The following is a 16,575-nucleotide window of genomic DNA, read 5'->3' on the forward strand; positions in this document are numbered from 1 at the left end:
GTAGTCAGAGTCACTCAAAATAATCATAAAATCATAATTTAATGCCTTTTACAAAGTTCCTTTACCATGTCAAATAACTTACATGTGAAGTAACATACAAATTGCTAGATTAGAATCTTGACATATGGGATGTGTGTGTGGGGGGAGGGATCATTGCTGTAGCTGAGATATGAATATTTCAGCTATCTTTCTCAAGCACACTAATGTGTGACTAATACCTAGTACCAAAGTAGAAACATAATTTCTACATTAGTAAAAATATTGCTAGGAGTTTTTAGGACATTGTTTTCTCACCAACAAGGTAAGAGAATTGCACTATCAAATTTGAGCATTTGAATGTGGAAAAGTAATTTAATATTGCCAAATAAATTCTGGAATACTAGTGATTTACTTTCCAAAAGTCCAATTTTAGCATATTAATACATTAAAGGCAACTTTTAAAATGCCTAATGCAGAAACTAAATTTGCCACTACAATATGATTTTACAATGTGATTATACTGCTTACTGTTCTTTTGAATGAAATTGAAAAGGGGGAGCAATTTAATCTTTCAACAAGTAGCTATACACAAACAGTAACACCAGGACATCTCAAGTACACATTACAACTTTTCTTTGAAATCAAAGAGTCAGGTAGCAATGGTGATGGCTTTGTTTTAATGCATTTAGATTCTTTCAGAAGCTGCAAATGAAATGCTGTAGCAGGTGGTGATGCCATGTGACTCCTCTGGTCTTGTTTATGTGATTTTTGTATTCAATTCTTTCTAAATAACAGAGCATTTGAGCCTCAAGATTATAACTTGTAACATAATGCATGGTTTGTATCTGGAAGTAGGTAGGTTTGCAAAAACAGTCTAAAAGATGTTTGGAAATTTGGGTTCTGTCCAACTATTCTTTTATTATTATTATTTAATACTTTTTTCTTATTTTACATATCAAGCCCAGCTGTTCAGCTATTCTTGACTCAGTATTTTAATTTGAAATGTATCAGATAAATAGATGCAAATTCATTTGAAGATACCCTGATTTTAGAAAGATACCCATAATTTAGAAAAATTAAAGTTCAACAATTTCATTTATTTTTTTAGAATTTCATACAAATGTTCATATATATATATATATGTATATATATATATATATATGTCCACCTACTTACCTACTTTTAGCACATAACTTGATGATTATCAAAATCTTTACAGTTCTATGCGATTGCTGACTTCCAGTTTGTAGACATTTTTATGACTCTGAAGCTGTGGTTCTCAACTTTTTAATGCTAGGACCACTTAACATAGTGACCTAACATAGTGACCTCCAACAATAAAAATATTTTGTTGATTCTTCACAACTGTAATTTTGCTACTATTATGAATCAAAATGTAACTATCTGACATGAATGGTATCTGATATGCCACCCCTGTGAAAGGGCTGTTTGACTCCGCCAGAGGGGTAACAACTCACAGGTTGAGAACGACTGCACTGAAGAGAAAGAAATACCATGCCAATTCATAACTCATCTCCACTTCAACCTCTAGGTCAGAGTGTGTACTCTCGACTTCTCTCTGTAATTTTCATTTGGGATGCCACATATGAAGAGATCTCAGAATGTTCTATGTGGTTATCTGTGATTGATTTTGTCCTCAGACAAAATCAAGTAGAACCCCAAGCCCACAGAACTATTGGGAGGTGATAAAATTTATTTATTTAATAGGTGGGAACCATTAGGAAGAGGTTAGACTACAAAAGAGATGCCCTTTCAGAGACATTGGTACCCTGCTCCTTTACTCTGTCCAATCACCATCTAATTTGAAGACATTTCTATAATTCTGAAACAGTGATTCTCAACCTTTGCAATGCTGTGACCCTTTAATACAGTTCCTCAGGCTGTAGTGACTCCCAACCATAAAATTATTTTTGTTGCTGCTTTATAACTTTAATTTTGCTACTGTCATGAATAACAGTTTAAGTATCTGATATGTGACCTCTGTAAATAGACTGTTTGATCCCCCAGAGGGGTCATGACCCACATCTTGAGAACCACTGCTCTGAAAAGAAATAACATGCTCTCTACTTCCAGGCTGCTATGAAGGGAACAGGTCCCTCTACCACCTGCTTGCACCCACACTGATTGTGTCACCATCAGCCAAACCTTGCAGGAGTGAGTGACTGAAACCCCTGACACCAGAATTCAAATTCTACCTTTCACTATTTTAAACAACTTGTCTCAGGTAGTTTTCACAATGATGTGTAGCTGACCAACACACTGTGGAAAAGTAGTTCTGTCCATTGTTAATATTTAAATGTTATGTAAAAGAATATATATGCATATATATGTATGTTTGTATACATATATATGTTTATAATTAATTATTTTTATACAACCCAATTGATAAGCATTAATCTATTATCTTCATTTTCTAGGAAGTCTACAATGTCCAATTTAAACCTGGTGTGATGTAATACGGTATTGAGAACTCATGGAAGCATATTCTAAGAAGGGACCCTTACCAAGACTTAAAAGTCCAGCAATATTTGCTACAAGTGATTCATTAGCTAAATTATAAGGAGTGTGGCAGAAAAAGACAGATAGGGGAGCAGTCCCTAAATGTCCTGATGATTTGTTGAGATTCAGTTTTCTTCAGTCTTGTTATATGGCCCCCTAATTAACATTTCTCTCCAATAGGGAGGGGTAGGCTCATCAGATCACAGAGGTAAACAAAACTATCACATGGCTAGAAAAATTGAAATTTCCAAGATTTTTTACATCCCCTCCTTAGCTAAACAGAAGCAGCTGGCGAGGAAGGATTCTGACCAGCAGTGCTGAAGAGATGAGAGATCCTCTCAAAACATTGAGCTGCCTGAAAATTGTGCAAAGAGTTCCAGTAAGTCATCACACATGGCTGGTGACACCTTCTGGGAGTCACCCCTAAAAAGACTCACTGGTTCACTAAATTGGACTTTGGTGTAATTGTTACTTTTGTCTGTTATGGGTATCTTTCCTGGAGTGAGTAGGACTCTGGTGTGTGTGTATGTGTGTGTGTGTGTGTGTGTGTCTGTGTGTGTGTGTGTCTGTGTGTGTGTGTGTCTGTGTGTGTGTGTGTGTGTGTGTGTTTGTGTTTACTAACTGCATCTTCCTAGGAAAAATCTTTCATGCAACAAAATACATTAAATCAACAAAGATATATTTATAAGGCAATGAAAAATAGTTACACTTGCAATAACAAAAGCAAGTTCTATATACTATATTTGGTAAGACCTCACATATATTGTTTGACCTAATTCCATAATGTTATTAGGTAAATTCCAATATTAACTCTGTCTCAAAAATAAAAGCAATTCCAGGTCAGTTAACCAGAGTCACCTAGATAAGAAGAGGCAAAGCCAATTGTTAACTGCAGGTTAAGGTGTCTGCTTCTAAACCTGAGTTGAATTCCAAGGACCTGCATGGGGGAAGGAAAGAAGCTCTGACTCTCACATACATGCCGTGGTACTAATATGCACACAGACATACTCACAGAGGACTTACGTAAAATGCAATAATGGTGTTAAAACAAATCAGTCTATTTTCAGAACTACCTGGAAGTGAGTTGGTTTGATATTTCTTTATAATCCTCTATATCCTCATCTGGCTTGTGTGTAATGAATGTCCACATCTGATTTTCAAATAGAAATTTGCTTCAAAACTACCCTTAAATGTCAATCATGCTCTCATGGAGGGCAGCTAGTATGAAAGACAATCTGTTTTCCTTTTTATCACTGTCACTGTGATACTTAATTCAAAATGGGAAGAGACAATGTTATAACTTAAGCAAGAAAAAAAAAAGAAATATAATTTACTTCAAAAGACTGCCAAAAATTGCCATGTTGAGAAAACACACAGCCTTTGTAATAGCCATGTTTAACGTGGCCTTAATCATAGGCTGCAGGCAGGTGAAAGCTTTGAAATGAAGTTTCTTCTTCCATAACAGCAAAAACAAAAGGTTAACACCTCTAGTCCTCAGGGCTCATACTTCTTAGACTCAGAAAATATGTCTATTGGGTGGCAGTTTCTACATTAGGCAGTTATGAAAAAGACATAAACTTCCAAACAACTGTAATAAAAGTATTTAGTAAAGATGATAGAGGATAACACAGAAATTAAATAAAGACTGCAAGAAAATATAAATCACTATGTTCTGGTTTCATTTCTTTAGAAGGGGTATATCATCCACTCCAAAGAATCTACATATGGCATGATGTCTAAAGGACTTTGCAGAAACATCTCTTTTCAAACGGTTTTCGTGAAATCCCAGTTTCAAAAGAATGATCAAATTCCTTTAACAAAATTTAACATGATGTAATACCCATAGTAATCTCTAAAAGCACTACACTGAAGTAAGAACCAAACCGGACACAACTACAATTTGTATTCTCATGACATTAGCATTAAAAAGTCTATGAAATGGAAAACAAACGTTTGTTTAAAAGAGGCATGGTTTACTGGGCATAGAGCTGAGACAGAGACAATGTATGTGTGACATTAAGATAGAAACTCTGTATTAGTTGGTGTGTAAAAAAGGGCTTTAGTGGAGTAATTGAACATTGATGATTTTATTGTAAGGTTTGGACCCAGAAGTTTCAGAACACAAAAGTCTGAGCAGGAAATGGAGGAAGATGAGAAAGCTGCCTGTTCCCCCAGAGACACTAACTTTGCTCTCAGTGGCTGCAACAGTGCTGAAAAGAAAATGCAACCAAATGTGGCCATATCCTGATGAAAGTACTCTACTCCTGGACACACAAAACCAAGGACTTGATATTGACATGAAGCACTGCTAATACCCTTGAACAAATTGGTATAGGGGACTGCTTCCTGAACATAACTCCAGGGGCACAGACACTGAGAGAAACAATTAATAATTGGGACCTCTTCAAACTTAGAAGCTTCTGTAAGGCAAAGGACACAGTCGACAAGACCAAACGGCAGCCCACAGACTGGGAAAAGATTTTCACCAATCCTATATCCGACAAAGGGCTGATCTCCAAAATATACAAAGAACTCAAGAAACTAGTCAACAAAACACCAAATAACCCTATTAAAAATGGGGTACAGAACTGAAGATATAATTCTCAATAGAGCAAATCAAAAAGGCTGAAAGACACTTAAGAAAGTGCTCCACATCCTTAGCTATCAGGGAAATGCAAATCAAAACAACTTTGAGATACCATCTTACTCCTGCCAGAATGGCTAAAATTAGAAACACCAATGATGACTCATGTTGGAGAGGATGTGGAGAAATAGGAACACTCCTCCACTGCTGGTGGAGTACAAACTCATACAGCCATTTTGGAGATCAGTATGGCGGTTCCTCAGGAACCCCCTCTTAGGCATATACCCAAAGGATCCACATCCATGCAACAAAGACATCTGTTCAACTATGTTCATAGCAGCACTGTTTGTAATAGCAAGAACCTGGAAGCAACCTAGATACCCCTCAATTGAAGAATGGATAATGAAGATGTGGCACATCTACACAATGGAATACTACTCTGCCGAAAAAAATAATGGTATCTTGAAATTCGCAGGCAAGTGGATGGCACTTGAAGAAACCATCCTGAATGAGGTAACCCAGTCACAAAAAGAGGAACATAGTATGTACTCACTCATATATGGATTTTAGACCTAGACCAAAGGATCACCAGCCTATAATTCACACCACCAGAGGAACTAGGATACAAGGAGTATTCTAAGAGATTCATATAAAGTTCCTCACAGAACCAGGAAGGGACAAGTCCCCCAGAGCAGAGGGGAAGTGGGGGGTGGCAGCGAATGGAGAGAGAAATAGGAGAAAATGAGGGGGAGGAAAGGAAAACATGTGCGACCAGGGAGAGAGAGAGAGAGAGAGAGAGAGAGAGAGAGAGAGAGAGAACATAAAAGAGGGAGCCAATATTGGTTTGAAGATAAAATTGAACATAAAGAAAGGTCTAGAGAACTACAAGACTGCAGCCAACTAACAATTTGAGCTTCTGTGGAAAGTCTACCATAAATGCCCTTCCCGGATGATGAGATCAACAACTAACTCTAATGCCTGTTTGAAACAGGATCAAACACCCATACATAAACACTGAGTCGAACTAGAACCTAGATGCAGGTGGAGAGGACAAGACCAGGTGGCAGAAACACATAGAGACAGCTTACCTGAACAAGGAGGAGCTAATGGGCCACCAGAATGATAGCTGGGAAGCTAGCATGGGACTGACTCAGGCCCCCCTGAATAAGGGTCTCAGTCTGAAGGACTGAACAGTCTAAGGGACCTCAGACAGTGGAGCCAGGATGTATCCCTGGTGCACAAAAGGACCTTGCTAACACATCCCCCATGGAGGGATAACTGACTTAACCTAGAGACAGGAGAGAGACCCTAGACCCTACTTCACATGACCTGTCAGATCTACATGACCCCAACTGGATGGCATTCCCCTACATATGGAATTGGGGTGGGGGATGGGAGAGGAGGGTGATTAGGGTGCATGTGAGAGGGCAGAGAGGGTAAAAGGGAGGGAGGAAGGGAGGGAGAGGGAACTGAGATGGACATGTAAAATAATAAATTCAATAAAATTTAAGTTCAAGGACAAGTTCCTGGGGGAAAGGATTTCTACTTTTGTTTCCACAGAAAATGAAAAGCTGTGGATTCCTTCCAGACTAATATGGTTTGATCAAGCCAGACCGCCTGAAACAGAGTACCAGGTGATCCTACATTAAAACAGCTGGACAAAGCAGCCTTACAGACTAAAGCCAGGATTTCTGCATCTTCTTCTTATCCCCCATGACAGCGCCCCTTAACAGCAGGAAGTAGTTTGGAAAGAACAATGCCCCAATTCCCAAATATTGTCTATAAATGTTTGTTTTCATTTAAATGGACTTGGTTATATAAAAATAATTTTAAAAAAGAAAAAAAGGAACATACTTCAGGCTTTTCACTTAGAAAGCATATGAAGGTTGCAGAAATCTGGATTTACATGACTCTGGTCTTTAATCCCACAAGGAATATCTCCTTCTGGGAATCATATTCATAACTAAGAAACTACTTAGAGTGGGCTGTGCAAACATTGTTTGATTTTTTTTCTATGTACTGTACTAAATGGAGATGTATGCTCAAGGCAATGGAGATGAGTCTGATGTCTAAAAGCAGTGCCTAGGACAAAGTTATGAAGTCAGTTAATTCTATGAGGACAATATTAACTATACAATCACTCAGCTGTCCACACCCTTATTCTGACTGGCTTCACATTCTTACCAGTCATCCTTCCCAGCAACTGTGTTCTCTGAAGCAGTGTACTATAATTGATAATTTAATTTTCAACTCTGTGGACCCCCATCTTTGTCCCTCCTTTTCTCCTGTGGGTCATACTCTGTAAGAATATTACTCTATGTCTATTCTACATCATTATGTGAAGATTATTTAGTAGACCAAGTTTGAAAAGTTAATGTAGGAAAGTTTCTTCCAATCATTCTTAAAATATTAACTCAAAGTCTTATGAGTCCATGCCCTAAACAAGTATCATTACTCATTTTCACTGATGACATTCACCCTACTGAACAGATGGGGTGAAGACCTGAACAAAGCCAGAATGTCTGTCTCTGTCCAAGGTTCTGAAACCTCTCTGGTTTAGATTAGATTTTTTTTTTCCTTTCTCAGTTTCCTAAATTCATCATTTTTTTCTTAACCTACTTCAGTGTCCATCATTACCATTCATTTCAGCATTATGCAATGTCACACTTTTTCCTGATTGTATATTTTAATATATAATGACCTTCTTTGTTTTGGGACCATTTTTATTACTGTCTTTCAAAATGTTTTATTTGATATCTTCATATTCACCACTGATCGCTTTTGCTCACTGTTTGCATGGACATCTTCTTACAAAGTTTCAATACATCTGTGACATTAGTTATAAACAAGAATCTGTTTTAGATTTCAGACAATTATCCAAGTTTTCAAATTCATCCTGTCAGTAATTGCTTTTGAGTAGAATAGCTAATTATTTTATATTAAAGGTAGTTGCTGGTGAGAGACTGACTTCTGATATTTTTTATTCATTCACTGTATACCATTGATTCATCCATTACTGCTTCCTTTTGCATTGAACTAATGCTTGTAGTATATTTTCTGTATAGTTTATTATTTTCTGAGTTAATGCTCTAGAGGTTAGAACTAAAGTCTTAAAATATCATTTTAATTAATACTAGATAGTTTCAACAGATTTTAAAGCTCTGTCCCTATATAACCCATTATTTGCTCTTCATTTATATGAGAATTATACCATTATATACTACGAATGTATGATTAGTATTTTATGCATTTTAAATTTTAAATAATGTAAAAATACAATACAGTAATATATCTTAAATTATCTTTGTTGCTTCCTTGATACATGCTTTTAAAAATGTTTCTTGAGTTTATTTTCTGACAATTTCACACATTTATAGCATGCACTCTGATAATTACTAGCCAGTCCCAATTTACAACCCACTCTATTACCCTCTTTCCTATTCATACTCTCCTATACCACCTCTAATCCCTCTTCCCAAATTCATGACATTTTGGTTGTTCTTTTGGTTTTGTTTTTTTAAGACCCACTGCATTTAACTGGATTCATCTGTATTACCATCGATTTAGAACTATGTAATGGAGCTCAGTTGGTTCTTTATTGGGTACATAATACTGTGTGTGTGTGTGTGTGTGTGTGTGTGTGTGTGTGTGTGTGTGTCTGTGTGTGTATACATATATATCTCCAGACAATGACAGTCCCCCTTGAGTCCATCAGAAGCCAAGAGTTAACTCTATATGCTCTTCCTCTATTCATGATTAAAATTGATAGGCCTGATTTTGAACAGTGTTGGGAGATATGGGAGAAAAACAGCAAACAGCTTTTAAACTCATGGAAATTGGCCCAGCAGCTACCATAACCATGTTGGGTGAGCCTTGGAGAGGCAGAGACCTCAGGACTATACTTCCTGAGTACCTCATGCTGTTACCAATCATAGTTCTGTTTATTTCCTTCAAAATCACCAAGTCTTTATAATCTATGAATTGTATGAAAACTATAAGGGGACTTCTCATCTCTCATTGGCCATTATTATTGGTACTTACAATAATAGTGATCGAATTTTTCTAAGCTTTGTTGCTGGAACATAATAATGAATCAACCACCATCCTTAGAAAGAATTCAGAGATGTACGTTGCCACTAATGTTAAGTTAAGATGTTTTTGTTAATGGCTTTGATATAGAAAATCTTGGTACAGTTTAAAGTTTACAAACACACTTTTAATAGTTGAGTGAGGGAATATTGAAGTCAAGGAACAAGAACAAAGGCAGCCTGGTTATTAACATCTGACATTCCTTTCTTGCTAAAGATGAGTTGGCGACCAAAGGTGATGATTTATTTTCTCTGCCCATTTTTGTACTCTTTCCTGGTTTGAAATAACAAAAATTGTTCATAAGTAGGTATGCACTCTGAGGATTTAAAGTACAAATGATTGATTGTTTTTTATATTTATAGTTTAGATTTGTGATTCTTCTTAAAATTTTTTTGTAAGATTAGCTTTCAAGATAAATACTAAAATGATTAAGTCTTCCTTTGTAATCACAAACAGCTTCCCACCAGTACAAAGGTTGAAATATATGTGGCTTGCTTAAAACTTAGTTAATCAGTTATAAAATTATAGTTGCTCTGGGGAGAAGATATTATGGTGGGAAAATTAATACAAAGACAAATGTTTAACTACTTGTGGACTTTAAGAAAAGCATGTAACTTGTAATCATACTGTGCTTTCTTCTCGTGTAAAGATTTTAAATTGTTTTTGGAAGTTATACATCCTGTTGTTGTGAGGTAATCTTTTTGTGTATAGAAGTTTTCACCTCAGAGGTATAAAAAATAAGAGAAGTAGAAGGAAATGTGTAAAAAAGGAAACATCAAGAGAGATATAGAAGGAAACATCAGGCAAGATGCAGAAGGAAAAGATCAGAGAAGAAGGAGAACAACAGTGTAGAGGAACAGAACAGAGGAAGAACAGAGTAGGAACAGGCAATAGAAAGAAAAATAAAATGAAGAATCAAGCTTCGCCCCTCAGATAAAGTTCCTGTGTGTGCCTGTGCACCAGTCCAGTAGGTCCCTGACTCCTTGCCTCCTCAATATCTGACTGAGCTGCAGAACAAACCCTTTGAAGTCAGATGATGATTTCATTAACTATACATATTTGGAAGATAGCATTTCCTAGCCCTTCCTCTCATCTTCAGCTCTTAAATTCATCCCACCACTACTTTTAAAATGTTCTCTGTTCCTTAGGGAGTGGTATAATTGTCCTGTGTAGTTCCAAGTATTCATAGTCTCATATTCTCAGCACCTTGAACAGTCACGCATCTTGTATTCAATGCTAGTCATTATAGAAGAGGCGTCTCTTATTAAAAATCGGGGTAGTATTTATGATGGGAGATGTCATTCTGTAAATATGTTTCTCATACTGGTTAATGAATAAAGCACTGTTGGCCAATAGGAAAGCAAGATAGGTGGGACTAGGAGACAAGGAGGATTCGAGGAAGTAGTAAGGAGAAGTCAGCATGTAGAGACGAGGGAGAACACAATACCAGCCCCTCTCCAGTAAGATGAGACCACGTGGAAATAATTAGATGAATAGAAATGTGTTAATGCTTAAGACAGAGCTAGCAGATAAGAAACGAGTAACTGCCAACAGCATTATATTTAATACAGAGTCTTCATGTATTATTTGGGGCTGACGTGGCAGTGGGACCGGTGGCGGGGAAAACCTTACTCCTTACATATTTATCTATAATTATAGATATTTAGAAAACAGCATGGCACTATGAAAATTTAGATAAATAGAAGTAATAATTTGGCCTCTAAGGCCTACAACTTCTATGGCCATGGGTTTTTGATTGGGTTGACAATACCAGATAGAAATTTCTTTTTGAGGAGCCATTCTCAAAGCCAAGTAGATGGTAGCTGGTTACCATACAAACATATCACTTTTGTAGCATGGGGAAAACCTTGCATAGCAAATTGATATGGTCAATTACAGGGTTCACAACTATGTAAGACCATTGATGTCTTTTCTTCTCTGGAAGCCTGTGTGGCACCTTTCAGCACTATGAAAGCCAGTCAGCAGGGAGAAAGCTTCTAGTTCAGGTCCAGTTTAGTTTCTCTATGACTTGAATCTAAGTTATATGATGTCTTTTGCAGTAGGGTCTTATCAATTTCTTCTGGTGAAGAATCAAGAAGAATAGCAAGAGTCTGTATTGTTTGGAGAGTCTCTAGGGCCATCATGACCAACAGCTCAAAAACAGGTATCTCACACATGAAACTGGGTCTTTTGTTTGGTAACCCTTGGCTTTCATATGGCAACATTACCTAAACATGCAGGGCATTTAACCCCCTTCCCATCTCTTTAGTTTTATTGTTAGATTTTTTCATGTGATATGTTTTGATCATATTCTTCCTCCTGTCCCAGGTTCTTTCATATCCTTCCCACACTTCCCATCTCCTTATCCTTTCACATTCTTTCTCTCAAAAAGAAAACAAAAATGAATAAAATAAACAAAATAAACCCCTCAAAACTAAACTAAAACAAAAGAAACCTCACAAAATTCATGAAGTTCATTTTGTGTTAGTCAAGTATTCCTCAGCATGAAGCCTGCCCTAGAGTGTGGTCGGTAACCCATTTTAACTCCTTTGAAGAAACCTGATTATTTCCCTCCCATGAGGTATCAATTGCAAGTAGACCCTAATTTAGGGGTGGAACTTCCTGCTTACTTCCACTTCTCCATGATTTGATTTTTGTTTGGTTTGAATTTGTACAGGTCTTATGCATGATGTCATAGTCTTTGTCATTTATCACATTTATTTGTACAAAATGCACACACACACACACACACACACACAGAGAGAGAGAGAGAGAGAGAGAGAGAGAGAGAGAGAGAGAGAGAGAGAAGTATACTTGCATTCACACATATTGTATGGCTTTGTGATTTTAGCAATTTATAGGTTATCTTCATATAAAGTGTTTTTTGTCAAAGACATTGCTCATTCTTCCAGGTTCACATCCTTAGCTTTTATTTCATAGCTACAAAATATTGCATGCTCATGACTAATACATGTTTTTTTCTGACTCAGGAATTTTTTTTCATAATGTTTTTATTGATTATCTGGGAATTTCACATAATGAATCCTGTGCACACTGTTTTAACATATTTTCAAGCTTTTTTCTTGTTATAAATTAAAGAAGCAAGATGGTTAACCTATTTGTTTGATAGTGATTATCTTTTACAATAGCAAAAATTATTCTAATTTTCATAGACAGATAGTTGGGGGGCTTATTAAGACAAAATATTGCCTAGTGAATAATTTGCCATGGTAAAATATTGACTTGGGAATGAAACTAGCAATCTCAATAATTAAGGCCCAGATATCTGTAGTCTGCTTGGCAGTGGGATATAGTCTGTATTTCTTCTAAGGAAATTAAAAGAACTGTATGTACCCAAATACCAGCAGAAAATCAAGCAAGCACACAAGAGTGAACCCACACCTGACCCTGCCTAGAGGGCCAGGAACCAGAGCCTGGGTAGCCCATAGGGCTAGCATAGAACCAAACATGACTGGCAAAATAATAGTAGTAATATTAATAATATCAATAATAATTAATAATCCTATGAAATTATTCTTTATGATACTCTCCTATACTTGTAGACTGGAGCCTACCATAATCATCATCAGAGAAGTTTCATCCAGCAACTGACAGGAGCAGATGCAGCGACCCACAGGAAAACATTAGATGGAGATAGGGGAAACTTTTAGAAGAGTTAGAGGAAGGATTGTGGGAGCCAGAGAGGTCAAAGACACCACAAGAAAAGAATCAACTAACCAGTGCTCATGGAGACTCACAGAGACTGAACCAACAATCAGGGAACCTGTGTGGGTCTGACTAGTTCTTCTGCATATATGTGATGGTTGTGTAGCTTGGGTGCTCTTGGGAAACCCCTAACAATCTCAGTCTCCCTTCCTCTGCTTCAGGGCAAGCAGGTAAAGAAATAACACATCATCAAATCTTCAGAGATACTGGTGAAATGGACCTAACATGTGGTTCTTCAGCCTTTAGAACTGGTTAGTAGGATGAATGTGGGTTCATTTAGAGCTTTGGACTAAAACAGCACTAAGGAACTGCAAGTGGAGTTTACTAGGTCATTTCTGGGGGAGTCTGGAAGATCAGAGTGAAGAGAAACTCAGATAGTAGTGGCCATAATTATGATGTTTTAGAAGGTAACAAAGTCTGTATCTTGAACTCAGAGGCCATTTATGTTATATTCAAACAAAGATTTCAACTTCATTCTACTTATGTTCCGAGGAGGCAAGTGGAGCTGAATACAGTAGTGAAGGTCAAATCCGTTGGGTGGAAGAAACTTGAGAGCAGGAAAGCATGCACAGGGCAGCTCACCTCTCTCATTCAAGCCATCATGAAGTGGTGAAAAGTGGAACAGAAAATTCGAGAAGTGGACAGTTTAAAAATGTGAGAGGTTAGTACCTGTAAAGAGACCCCTGTCTCTTGGGTTCTTCAATTTCTTCCTTTAAAGACACAAGGTTCTTGCTATATAGGTCTTCACTTGTTTGTTAAGTGTTACCCCAAGATACTTTATGTTGTTTGTGGCTATTGTGAAGGGTGATGTTTCTCTGATTTCTTTCTCAGCCCCTTTGTTGTCTGTATATAGTAGGGCTACTAATTTTTTTGAGTTTATCTTGTATCCTGCTACTTTGCTGAAGGTGTTTATCAGCTGTAGGAGTTCCCTGGTATAGTTTTCCAGGTAGCTTATGTAAACAAATCATCTGCAAATAGTGACAGACTGACTTCTTCCTTTCCAATTTGTATTCCCTTGATCTCCTTTTGTTGTCTTATTGCTTTAGCTAAACTTTCAAGTACAATATTGAAGACATTAGAGAGAGTGGGCAGAGGGGGGAATGGGATGGTGGTCTGGGGACATGGGAGGCAGGGAGGGAGGGAGGGAAGGAGAAGGAACCAGGATTGATATGTAAAATAAGAAAATAAATAAATAAATAAATAAGTAAAGAGACCCCTGTAATTCTGCATTGGGTCAACTAGAATGGCACCCTCACAATACAATCCCACCCATCTAAGTTTGCATCGTGCAAGCTTGTTTGAAATAAGATGTCCTGTGCTGACAATGTTGTTGTCACTGCTCAAAAGACATTGCCTAGCATGTTTCTACAGGGTCAGCATGCTTTGATGCAAGAGCGACCCAAAGAGGCGGTGTGGGTCAAGCTCCATTCTATTCTGGCAGAAGACCTTGGCAGCATCATCCACGTAGCACTGTTTTGGTAGACATAAAAGAATGCAAGATTGAGGGAATCATAGAATATTGTACAAAAGCAGTTGCGAGACCAGGCAATGTGTAACAGGGCCAGGGTTATTTCAAGGTGACCCTGAGAGGCCGCTGCATGAAGAGACATGGAGAGCAAAGGGTACAGAAAAAGGTTAGGTGTATAGAGAGGAGCTGGCTCAGGAGAGACTATGTGTACTGCAGAGAACAGAGACTGAGTTTCTACCCAAGTGCTGTGGGTAGCAGACAAGTCTATCATGAGTCCAGATTCCAGATGAGGATCTGCAAGGTTTTATGTTTCCTCTGCTAAATTCTGATCTTTCTTTAGTCCCACGTTCCCTTGCTATGTCTCTATTCGCTGTTTTTGGAATGCCAAGGTGTACTCTGTAAAAAGGAATGCTCAATTTGTTTCTGTTTCTACAGGACACCACAGTCGAGGAATTACTGGAGTCTCAGAAGAGATTTTGCAGTTATGATTTGTAACAATGCTGGGAATGTTAATATCTGTGGCCATTTTTGAAGTTAGTCTGAATACTTTTTTATTATAAAATGGCTATGGGCCTATGGAGACAAAGGATGAGATGGGTCAGAGTAAAATTTTGGCTGCTGTGATGAACGTGTTTGGTTGTCTACTTGATACAAGACTTTAATCAGGATCTGCAGGCAGGGAAACATCCCTTTTTTATGGATTTTGAAACAAGAAGACACACCTCTAACCTGGACCACACTTTCTGCTGGAAGCCTATCCACAGAGAGAAAAGATAGAAGCTTTTGCTTTTTGTCTCCTTCCTAGCAACCCCCTTCTTTCATTGACATTAGTCTAATTTATGGGGATGCCAGCACATACTGTAGACCAGCTGAGACATTAGCCTCATGGACTGAGCAATTACTGCTATCCTTGACTTTCCATTTACAGCCAGCCATTGTTAGATTAGCTGCAGTGCAGCCTATACATCATTCTAATAAGCCCCTTTTTATATGATTCCTTCTATAAGTCCTGTTACTCTAGAGAATCCTGAATAATGCTGGTGTCAAGTCGAGGAAAAGTTCCTCCAGTCTGTCTCTAATTTCAATAAAAATGGTGGAAAGCAGTACCTTCGACAACAACAGCCTGCACTGTTCTTAACTTCAGAATTTGCTAATTATGCAAAAGGGGGCCCATCCTTAATGACCATCAAGGCTGCTAATACCTAAGCAGATAACTAACTTTTCTTTAGTAATTATCCTGTATAGGTCTCCTGAATAGTAGGAATATAAGTGTATGCCATTGTGCTTGACAAAATTGTATTACTGTACAAACTACTTTTTCTTGATTTGTTCATTCTTTTGCTTACTACATGAGGAATGTGTGTTCCCAGCATCACATTATCAGCCTCTGCTGTGGAATATTTGTTTAAGATGTGTTGCATTCATCTATGCTATGGAATATTTGTTTAATGATGCAAAGATGTGTTGTATTCTTTTATGGTCCATTTATTTAACTCTGTAAAGCTGTAAAGCTGTGTTACTCTGCACGTCCAAAACACCTGATTGGTCTAACAAAGAGCTGAATGTCCAATAGTTAGGCAGGATAGGAATAGGCAGGGATGGCAGGAGGAGAAATCTAGGCTGGGGTGGGGGTGGGGGAGGATAAGGAGCAAGAAAAGGAGGAGAGGTGGATGTCAGGGACCAACCTCTAGGTAAAAAGCCTAGAGGCAAAATGTAATTAAAGAGAAGCAGAATAATTAACTTAGAAAAGCTGGCTAGAAATAAGTAAGCTAAGGCTGGGCATTTATAAGTAAGAATAAATCTCCTTATATTTATCTGGGAGCTGGGTGGCAGGCTCCCAAAGAGTTTAAAAAATAAAACAAACAGACAGACGGACAAAAACAACTACAAGCTTGCAAATCCAAAGGATACAGATCTTTACTTCACTGCATCCCACCTACCACACACAGGGTTTGTAATTTGCAGCTTCAACTCACGCCTCATTTTCAAAAATATTTATTATGTTTAATTACATGTTTGTCTATGAGAGTGGATTGTGTGCATGAGTGCAGAAGCCCACAGAGCCCTAAGATAATCTTTATACCCCCAAAGCTGGAAGAATTATGAGCCACCTGCCATCGGTGCTGGCAATTGAATTCTGGTCCTCTGCAAAAGCAGTATGTACTCTTAAGGGCTACATACTCCCCCAATTTCTTGTTTTACCTTTATG

Source organism: Phodopus roborovskii, unplaced genomic scaffold (genome assembly GCF_943737965.1).
Source record: "Phodopus roborovskii unplaced genomic scaffold, PHOROB, whole genome shotgun sequence".
Classification (NCBI taxonomy): Eukaryota; Metazoa; Chordata; class Mammalia; order Rodentia; family Cricetidae; genus Phodopus; species Phodopus roborovskii.